General features: G+C 41.9%; 1 long non-coding RNA gene across 1 annotated transcript; it reads right to left on the reverse strand.

Annotated features, from left to right (window-relative positions):
- Window positions 1–798: 798 nt before the first annotated feature.
- LOC102016664 lies at window positions 799–10,246 on the reverse strand. The gene is made up of 3 exons (XR_262719.1): window positions 10,111–10,246; window positions 2,596–2,811; window positions 799–1,226 (listed from the first exon to the last, which is right to left on the reverse strand). It is a non-coding gene; the product is annotated as an uncharacterized LOC102016664 (long non-coding RNA).
- Window positions 10,247–11,216: the final 970 nt, after the last annotated feature.

The following is an 11,216-nucleotide window of genomic DNA, read 5'->3' on the forward strand; positions in this document are numbered from 1 at the left end:
TGAAGCACCTGTTATACATCAAGTATGTAATACTTTTTCTGTACTATTGCATTTAATTCTCATTACAGTACTCTGAAGTAGCCAGGAAACAGTGTTGGGGACCAGGCTGTGTAAGGGTTAAATTGCTGAGCATGAGGCTTTCTGGGTGTATTGGAAAGCTCCTATTTTCAGCCCCTGAAGGCAAGATAAGACTGCAGCTGCGGGGCTGATACTCCCTACTCCAGAGCAATAAACTGCCAGCCATAGAGATCAAACAGTTTTCTTCATTAGCATGATTTACTGCCTTTGTTCTAACTTCTCAAGACCTTGCTCATTTTCCTAGGCTTTTGCCTCAGATGTACCCTCCACTTCCTGCACCCTCCTGAACTATAAGGACCCGATAAATATGGGCAATCCAGAGAAGCCTTTGTCTTAGCTCCAAGAGAGTTCTGACTTTCCTGGACCTCACAAACCCTACACTTGTCTCTTATTTAAACCTTCATCATACACTCATTTTAGGAGATTAGGGGTCTACCACCAAGTTCCCAATACCAGAGAGAGTGGAGGGAGGAGCAGAGAAGGGAGATAAATCCTTCTGTACCATGGCCCCAGACACTGCCTCTTCTGACTGGAGTCCACTTCCCAACATCACATCTAGCATACTCATCCTACCCCCACCATTCAATTACCTCCCCAAAGCCCCACAAGTATGCAGACTTTGGGGAACATCTAGATCTAAACCATAACAGTCTGGGAGGAGAGTATGAAGTCAGAGGCAAGTTCCACAGAGAAAATTTTGTGAATGCTTACATTTAAAAAACAGGCATTTAAGAGGGATCCAGAGAAAGTTCTACAAAGGAAAGACAGTAGTGGAAGAACCTTAAACAAGGGAGAAAAGAGTTTCAAGCAAGGACTGATATCAGGCTTCAGTTTGTGGAGGTGACAAGGATGAAGTGATGGCACACAGTAATTAAGAGATTGTTGGAAACACCCAAGGAAATAGTTCCTGAAGAGTCCTGCCAGCCAGCACCGTAATGCAGTGTTGAGATTCTGGAGCCAGTGGATGAACATTACTCAGACCCATCTTTGAAGCATCTTGCAAGCATGTCACCCACTTAGGAGCAGGGGACACTTCACAGTTCCATAGTGTCTTTAGTTGAGTTCCACAAAAGCTGACTCCAGTGAGGATTTGAGGAGGATGGTTTCTTTGAGTTGATGCTAGTAAGAACCAGTAGAGGCGTTGGGACCTGAAACAGAGCAGGGAGAAAGAGCCAATATAAGAAGTTACTGCCAAGGCACACTGAGACCCATTCTTGCTGGGCACTTGTGAGAGACAATACAAAATATGGATTGGATATGCCTTTCAGTAGTGGTAAGCAAACTCAAGGTTTTCTTCTCCCATTCTTATTTGCATTGACTAACGATTGTTGTGAGTGTTAACCTCTTACACTTCTGATCTGACCTGTCCATGCAGAGAGTAGAAAAGAAATAAAAGAAGAAAGAAAGCTCAGATAAATTGTGTGCAGAAGGAGGCCATCCATGTACAGTGAGTGTAGATGGGAGTGAGAGTTGGGGATTAATATTACTTAGTGCCTGTCATGCATGAGACACTTTGTGTGTGTGTGTGTGTATGTTTGTGTATGTGTGTGTGTTTCATCCTCACAACTTTCAAGTGAAGTTCAGAGAGGTAAGTGACTTTGTGAGGAGCCGTGGAGATCCTCCTGTCCTCCAGAACGTCGAAGTATCAAACCACTCCACCATTCTCCAAGGTGACCTGGTGCATTCATGGGGGCACAGTTGAAGCAGGGATCTGTGGTGTGTTTGGACAGATCACCTCTTTGAAATGATGCTCTTTGTGTGTCTGAATTTGTGCTTTCATTCCTTTCTCCCTTTGGATGGAATACTGAAGAGCTTGGTTTTAGAAAGGTCCCCTGTGGCCTTGTACATGGATGAAAATAATTAAAAGAATAATGAATCGTGTTAGCAAATTATTATTACCTCTTCTAACCATTTACATCTTTAGAAGTGGGAATGTAAGATTTGCTATGATTATGCAGATGCTGAACATAGAAATGGCCCATTCCATCTACTTGTCCTGCCCTGCCTTGGCGGCCCTTCTTCTCCTGTCCCTGTCCTCTTCTTGGAGCTGCTTTCCTTTGACGACTACTGGACTCCAAATTCCTCTGCTTTGCTCTGTTTTTGACAGTAGCAACCTGGTCAACTGTGCCCTTCCCATCGGAGCCCTCTTTCTCCCTTTCTACTCATTTGTTTACCCCTTTCCCTAAAGATTTCTTTCTTTATCTCTTAGATGAGCCTTTTAAAAAATAATTCAGTTTATTGGCACATTTTAGATGTACATAATGATCATATTCATCATAGGGAGTGTGTACCTCTACACGATACATCTTGCTTCATCTTTTTTGCCCCACTCTCCCTTCCCTTCAACCCCGCTTCTCCTTATTTACAAAAGCTTTGTTTCCATTTTTTCCTTCTTTTCTGCTTGTTTCTCTTTTCCCTTCCTTGTAGCTGCAGGCAGTTGTGTTGTTTCTGGCTTTCTTCTGCCTCCCTTGATAACTTTCCCCTTGGTGTCCTGACCCTCAGGCTCTTGGCCCTTACCCTGGCAAATCTGATAAAGATCATTCTGGTGAAAGCTCTTCTTGGGGAAGGCTGGAGTTGCAGGAAGCACTTTCCTTCCAGGGAAGCTCCTTTGAGAAAAGCTCCTCCTTCCAGGGAAGAGTCTCTCTGTAAATTGTTGTCTGCTGCTAATAATTTTCCAGTTTGGGTTTTCATGTTTTGAAAATGTAAGATGTAAAAATAACAGCAAAGAAGCATCTGGGAAAAAAAGAAAAGAAAAAATGAGCACCCTGAGCAATCTCATGTCTTTGACAATAGCTGTTTTCTTTCTGTTTATTTCCAGCAAATCTTTATTCTAGTATGTAGTTTTGATTTCTACATTTAAAAAAACCCAGCATTATTTGAAGACACTGTTAAACCTATTTCTACCCAGTTGTCATAATTATTGGTTTTAATGACCAATTAATATGTCCTTGTGTTGGTGGTACCATATTTAATAATTCTCTTCATGAAAAGAAGTTTTCAATTCTCTAGAATAAATATCCAAGAGTGCAATTGCTGGGTGGTTTGATAAGTTTATTTTTGGTTCTAAAAGAAACTGCCAAACTATTTTCCAGAGTGGCTGTACCATTTTATATTCCCACTAGCAATGTACAAGTTACCTAACTTCTCCACACCCATGTTAGCTTTTGGTATTTATTATTATACATATTTTAAATTTTGTTCATTCTAATAGGCTCATCTGCAGTAGTCCCAGGTCAAGCCTGTTGATCTACTGAATTTATAATACCACAAAGATTACATGTGTCCTCCCCACAGAGTATCATATTGCATAAACACATATTATAAGTAGACACCTACTTTCTTATAGCTATCACAGTTGTCTATCTTTGTCTTTTAGGTTTGCATTTCCCTAGTGGCTAATAATGTGTTTATCATCTGTTAGTCTTCTTCAGTAAAATGTCTGTTCAAGTTTCTTTTGCTACTTTCACATTGGATTTTAATGTTGATTTATTAAGATACAACTTGCTAGATATGTAATCTGCAAATATTTCTCCCACTTCATAATGTGTCATTTTCTTCTCTGAACAGAATCTTTTCTAGAGTGAAGTTTTTAATTTTGACGTTGCTTAGATTTATCTTCTTTCTCTTGTATTGGGTACACTTTTTTAATTTTAAAGAAAATAGTAAGAAAAAAAGAACAATAGCAAAATACAAGTAACACAAAGCAAGGACATTAAAAATGATTCAGGGTTTCAAACTAAGTGATAGTGATTAACAGTGGTTGTTATATTACACATTGTTATCTTCAACAAAGTTGCTCAGATTACCAGATGTAAGAAAAGAAGATTGGTCAAATCATTAAAGGGAATAAGAAAATAATAATTTAAACAAACATTAGAGACAATACGTAGTGTCACTAGGCAGCTTTGTAGGAATTCACTAATGGATATTACACTGTAAATTGCTGTCATCACATAAGTTGTTCAGATTACCTGATACAAACATGCAAAATTGGTCAAAATATTTAAAATAACCAACTTTTAAACGTTAACCGTTCCCCTCAACAAACCATCAGACACCAACACGACAGTTATGCCACTGATCCATAATATATAAAATGCCTTAGTACTTTCTTTTTCTTCTTTCCCTCATCCCAGTTATTTCTTCTTTTGAGCAATTTCTTTCCCTTTCACACTTTTGGTATCAAGTCTAAGAACCACTTTAGGTCTGAAAGATTTTCTCTTATTTTTTTCCTAAGAATTTTATAGGTTTATGTTGAACATTTTAGTCTCTGATTCATTTAGTTTTTACATAAGACATGAAATTTATGTCAGAATTCGTGATGCTTTCTAAATTTATTTGAATCTCTTATTTTAAATAGGAATAGGACTAACGAGGCAGAAGGTATGTGAGTCTTTAAAAGTAGCTATATTTTATTTCTAGCTTAGGGCATGACTATGTCCACCTTCCTTGGTCCGTGTTCACATCCTAAAGGAAATACCATACACCCATGCATTTTGTATAATTCTCTGGAAGCCTCATTTGTTACTTTAATGTCAGAAAAATCTAACAGTGATCTGGCACTTACTATGTGCCAGGAACTGTCCTAAGAATTTTGCATGTAAAGATTAATCTCTACTGAACCCTTAAGGAACATTTTATTTTATCATTTTCATTTTACATGCAAGGCTACTGGGGAATAGAAAGGCTAAGTAACATGCCCAAGGTTTCATGGCTTGAAATTATAAAGTCATGATTCAACCAGGGCAAAATGGACCCCAGAGGTTGTGTTTATCCACTGCTTCATCCATGGTCTGTCTGTCTGTCTTGTTCTATAAATGTGCGAAGAGGACCCAAGGAGGTCAATAAATTCAAAATGGTGAGAGAGGACCTATTCCAACTTTCCGTACTGGAACCTAGATTAACAGTCATATATGGCAGGTAGGATAGACTATGGGAGAATAAAACCTGTATATTTCATTGTATGTGTATAAAACAAGATCTAGTAAGGGCTTGAGTTACAGCCCCAGGTACACATCATCAGGCTTTGGGCGTCACTTAATGGACTTCAACCTTTTCATTACAGAGACACAATAGAATATGTAATATCTAGGAAAATGATGAATATCAGGTGCCATGATTGGGATGGTATGGAAGTGGCATGGTGGTGTCTGGATCGTGGCTAGTTGGCTGACTGGACACCCTGGTTTGAAAAGCCACAGTTCATTGTGTGTGTGTGTGTGTGTGTGTGTGTGTGTGTGTGTGTGTTGTCCACCTGGGAATGATAGCAGAAAAGCTCTTCTCTCACAAGCTCTTTTGGCCTATAAGGATAGAAGTGATCCAACCATGTAAGTCAACACAACTGAAGCATCAGTTGACATCTAGATCTCAACTTTATGTCTAAACGTCTTTGTTCTTAGTGTCCATCATCTCCCTGAATGGAACAGACATTTATAGCTCATTGGGAAGTCTCCAATTTATAGCACATAGAGACTGAAGAAGAAAAGTGTTCTGATGCTGCAGATGATATTTCTGCAGAATCTAAGAGAAGCCAGATGAATGGGCTGGGTTATATACCCCTAAGCTGTGAGTAACTTTTGTCTGAACAAGGTAGATTTCTCTCTGTATAGAGGGTGCCAGAGTGTTTCCAGTTATACAACTAGCTGTTCTGGAAGAACGTGAAACAAAACGGCAGAGCACTCAGTTACAGGTAAAAGAGAGATTTGCACATTTCTGCTAATCCAGCTCAAGGGAAGGACCATGGAGGGGTGGGAAATAAAACAAAACCTAGGAAGATCATTTGTATTTTAAGTATGTTAATATTGTCAGAAAATCCAATTTAATTTTTGGTAGGGAGAGGCATTATGAAGAATCTGGGGTTATTCAGAGTCAGGGTTCAGATCCCAGTGGGAATCTCAGTGTTGACTTGTGTCAGCTGTTTCTGGGGCCCATTCAGTATTCTGTGTCATTCAGTTTCTTTACTTGAAGGATGTGATGAGCATAATAATAATAGGTCCTCTCCCTTAGGATGATTATAAAGAGCGAATGAGGAAACTGATGCAAAACATATTACATGTAACTTACTATAGACTCACTGGCACACAGTGAGTCTATAGTAAGTCCACAGAGTGCACTGATTTGCATTTGTTTTGCCTAAAATCATCTGGTCTTAAGTCAGAGTCTCAATCAAAAGGGATATATCAATATTTTCCTATAACATGGTAGTTACTTGTATATTTTGGTTTTGATCAGGGCTTCTCAGGGGCAGTCTATAGAGATCTCAATTTCTACTAAGTCCTTAGCTGATTGTTTTGCAAAATACTTGATTCTGCAGCAGTGTGAAACAGCTATCAGGTTTCTAAATGCTCCCTCTCACTTTTTCTCCTACTGTCATCATGGACCAGAAGCACCATCCATGCACCAGCCGTGATGGGCATCAGTGATGCTTTGGGAGGTACCGGTATCGATGGTATCTGTGGGCTTTCTCTTTCTACAGTGACACCTGTCTTTCAGCATTGCTTCCCGTTCCCTATGCCTGCACTGGGGTTCTTTTTAGAGCAGGAAATAAATCCTGGTCGCTCTGATTCCAGGGTTTGCCTATCATCATTTTTTTTTTTTTAATTTTAAAGAATAAAAGAAGGATAACATAATAATAGGGGGGACTTAGCAAATTACAGACAAAATGGTAGGAAATTATCAATGGTTATCGTTTTACATATTATTATCTACAAAATAGTTTCTCAGGAAAACAAATAGACAAATAATAGTGAGTTAGAGACAAAAGAGGTAGGAGATTATCAAGAGTTGTTGTGCTATACTTTGGTATCTTCAAAGTGGCTTCTAAAGAAAATAAATAGAGCTATACATGAGTGACCTATTGAAAAATCATTAACTATTCTCAATGGTTGTTGTAGGAAACACATAATAATAAACATACATTATGAAATAGGATAGGAACATTACAAACTTAACACAGTTATGGATAGATTAGTAGGAAAATATCAATGGCTGCTGTAATACGTGGTGGTATCTTCAAAGTGGTTTCTCAGGAAGACAGAGATATGCAAGAAGGATCTAATAAGTAGTTACAGCTTAAGGGTTGTCAAAAATAGCATATTACCTCCTCACCAGTGATTCCTTTCACTGAGGTATGATGGCTGGAAGGAAGGCCAGGATTGAAAAGAAGGACCGAGAGACTTGCACCTGTGACTAGCAACAGGCTGTTTTCTTGTTCCTCCATAGTCATGATTACCCAGGACTCCTCGATGGAGATGACGGTCTGGCCAGAGGGAGAAGGCAGACCATGCCCCAAGCCCTCTCATTCCTGTTGGACTAACTGGTAGCATGGCTCTGAGCTCTGGGGCCTCCACCTCAGAGGGCAGACCGATCTCCAGTGGTCTCCTTTGCATCCAGGGCATGGCCCATGGGGCCTCTTAGGGCAGTTCCTCTTGAGGTAGCCTGGCTTTTAACAGTGGTAGCAGATGAATGCAGTTGTCGAGTTCTTCTTGGAGCCCCGGGAATCAGACCTGGGATCTGTTTCTCTTAGTGGTGCAGCAAAAGCAGCTGCTTTTTCTCAGTCTCTTTGTTTTCTCTCCTTGGCCTCCTCCTCATCATGGCTGTAGAATACTGACGAGGCAATTCTTACTAACATCTCAAGTGAGCTATCTGGGGTGAAAGCCATTCTTTGTAGCTTTTTCTCTCCAGCTTCCCATTGCTTTGGGACCCCACAACCAGTTAGTGTCCTCTCCCCAACTGTCAGCACAGGCAGCAGGAATCCTGCTGCAGACTTCTCCAGAGCTTCACCACAGCCTGTACTGTCAGGGGAAGAATGGCTTCCAATGAGTCTCTGCAGGTATTGTGCAAGGTCCTCCTGGTTTACAGCTTCCGAGCGGCTCTCGTGACCCCAGTCCACTGGACCTCTGGCTCCGTGTGTTTAGTCTGCGTTCTCATGTTCTCTGAGTCCTTGTTCAGCAGCTGCTCCTCTGCTGGCTCTGGACCTTTCTGGTTCCCAATGGCAGGAGCAAGAGTGGCCCGTTGTATGGCATATATTCCCAGGGGTTGTTCAAAGTTTCAATGATTCACACACATCCGTGGGTGGGCAACTGCAGTCGGTGCATGGTGGGCCAATTGTGTCAATGTTTCTCTGTGTCATGATAGATCCCAATTGAGCGGCGGCGGCCGGCCTAAGGGCCGGCGCGCAACAGCGCTCGCTGCCGCGTGGCTCCCATACGCTGGGGGCCCACCCTCTGGGAGCCAGCAGGCAGGAAGCTAGCCAGCCAGAAGGCTGGAGCTCCCCACCCGCAGCTCCCTGTGCGCCGGAAGCTCTCCTTCCGGGGAACCACGAGGCCGGGAGTGAGTTGCCGGTCCAAAGACCCAAAAAACCGGCGCTCCCTGCCCGAGGCTCCCTGTGCGCTGGGGGCCCACGCTCTGGGAGCCACCAGGCAGGAAGCTAGCCAGCCGGAAGACTGGCGCTCCCCACCCGGGGCTCCCTGTGGGCCGGAAGCCCTCCTTCCGGGGAACGACTGCCTATCATCATTTTGGTGAGACGTTTACCCATATTTAGGAGCCATGATTTATGGAAGCAAAAAAGCAAATGTGATACTTTTGGGCTAGAAAAGTGAAGCTCTGTTGTTACTACTAAGCTTAAAAGACCTAGAAGAAATGGTTAGCAGCTCGGAAGAGGCCAGCTGATGGGAGGAGTGCCTGCTAGCAGCTGGAACGCTCAGAAGAAGGATGTTCAGGGGACATGTGCATGGCCGGTCAGCAGGTAAGTACCACAACTTCTCTCCTCTCCTATTTGCTAATCTCAGCTAAGTGCCTGCTATTGACTTAACTCAACTGAGAGAAGGGAGCCTTGATTGTTTCCATGCAGCTCAGCCTCCCTGCATGGTACAAAGTTGGTCACAGCATTATCAACACCTTGCCTGGTACTGGGCTTCTTCTGGGGTCAGGCAGTGTCCGGTGCTAAAGTCGGGCCAGTCCCAGGCTACTGGATATGGTTGATAGAGGTGTGCTTTTTTGAACTCAACAACTGATTCTGCAGAACATTGTCTTCATTTGCAGGAATGAATTTGAGAATTTCATTGTCAGTCAGTTTATATATTTGGATATATATATTTCCCCCTTAAATTAGAATTCACTATTGTTTCTTCTCAAGAATGAAGATTCTTTCAGTGTCTTAGTTATGGAAGAATCTCAGAGGTTGAGTTCTGAAGTGTCTTTCAAGTGAGGAGTGATTTAGAGGAGGACTGTGGCTTTTATTGGTGGTACGGGGTGCCTAGCACTTCACAATACTTAATGCGGGGAAAACTATAACAGCCACTTTGTGCTCATCACACAATAAAGACACTGGCTATCACTGAACATACCACACAGTTAATGCTTCATAATTCTGGTTTCAGTATCAAACTGCTACCAGGCAGAATGTATCCTGACCTGACCCTTTTTGTTTATATAAAGTGATATAAACTGATGAATGCACACAGAAGGGCCTGTTGGTAGATGGCTATTGGCTATTGTCTATTGCCCTGAGACAAAGAAAAGAGGCTTTTCCTGGAGCTAGAGAGAACAGGGCAGCAGACGCACTTTGGAATATAAGACGGTGATATGACTGAAGGTTTAAATGGAGACTGCGGGATCTTTTCCCTGGAAGCCCCTTGGCACGGGCTGTCCCCCATCTGCTCAGGTCTAGATGACCTCTGGATGTCCCTGCCCCTGGACATTCTTCACTCCTTTTCTAGGGAAACAAGGACACAGATGCACTGCCTGAGGTCACAGAGTGAATCGGTTTCTACTCAGAGATTCTGACTCCTACGCCTGGGCTAAGGCCTCAGGGAGTCTGGGGAACCATTGAAACTATTTTACTGATTTTTTTTTTTTAAATATTCAAAACAGCTTTGGAAATCACTTTCTCATCACCAACACTATTGATTTTCCACTATTGATAGATTAAAAAAGGACATTTGCATGTAAATTGAGCAGCACAAGGATTATCATTTGCATTTATATTAGCAGGGTGCTTATTGCCATTAATTATTTATTGTTTTTAGTTACCCTGAAAGGTGGGCTGTCCAGTATCTATTTCACAGCTGAAGCAGGTCTAATTGACATTGCAGTATGTTGCCAAATCAGATTGGGCTTTTGTGACCCATCTACGCACCCAAACAGGGGCTTCCATACAGAGGGTGGGTGCTCGTCTATTTATTGAATACATTTCTACATGTATTCTTTTCTGAGAATACTTACTAGTGTTTTTGTGACTTCATTCTACGTTGTTATGGAAACCCTTTGGTTCCTTTGTTGCTAATATGTTTGGTTAACTTTCACCATGGAAATTTTCAAATATTCCCACGAGCAGAGAGAAAGGTATAAGAACAGGGACTCACATGGACCTTCAACAATGAATTTCCTCCCTTCTACTACAACTACCTGCTTTCTTTTAGATTTATTTTTCTGCACTATTTCAAAGCAAATCCTAGAGACTATGGATATTGCACCAGTACATTTTTCCAGAGAACTGATAAAGGCATTAAAAAAAAAAAAAAAGCAGAATCACATTATCAGCCCTAATGAAATAAATGCAATTATTTAATGTTATCTAATCTCAGCCCATGGTTTCAAAATGTCTAATTTTATTGTTTCTCCAGTATCTGTGGCTGTTTGATTTCAAGTCTTTCAGCTTGGCAATAATTCCTTTGTACTGATTATAGACTGGGGTGGGGTAGAGGGGAAGGCAACACAGGCCAAGGTCATGCAGTCCCTGACCTGGATGTATCTGCAGGCTTACAGAGAGGACAGGCACGATAAGCTGCTCTAATGGGCCCTGGGCCAGGAAGGCTCTGGGTTGCACACCCTATGTAGTTGGTACACAATGGAGCATGCGGGGTTTAAAGAGGAAGCTGCAGGGGTGACAGATAAACTTTTCAAATTCAAGTACAAGCTGAGATTTAGGAAGCATGGCTCTGTGCAAGTAGCTGCTCCTGTTAGGGCTCTCACCCCTTCCACAAGGCAGGTATTATCATTATTTTCTCTCCCTTGCAAATCAAGGCACAGGTTGGCTAAATAACATGATCATTGGAAGATGAGTAGGAGTGTGAGTTGTCAAACTTGGGCAGAGTACTTGGCAGAGGAGACCCAGTGAGGAGAGATCCCATCATGCA

This window comes from Chinchilla lanigera, unplaced genomic scaffold (assembly GCF_000276665.1).
Source record: "Chinchilla lanigera isolate Chin_1 unplaced genomic scaffold, ChiLan1.0 scaffold00052, whole genome shotgun sequence".
In the NCBI taxonomy this organism is placed as follows: domain Eukaryota; kingdom Metazoa; phylum Chordata; class Mammalia; order Rodentia; family Chinchillidae; genus Chinchilla; species Chinchilla lanigera.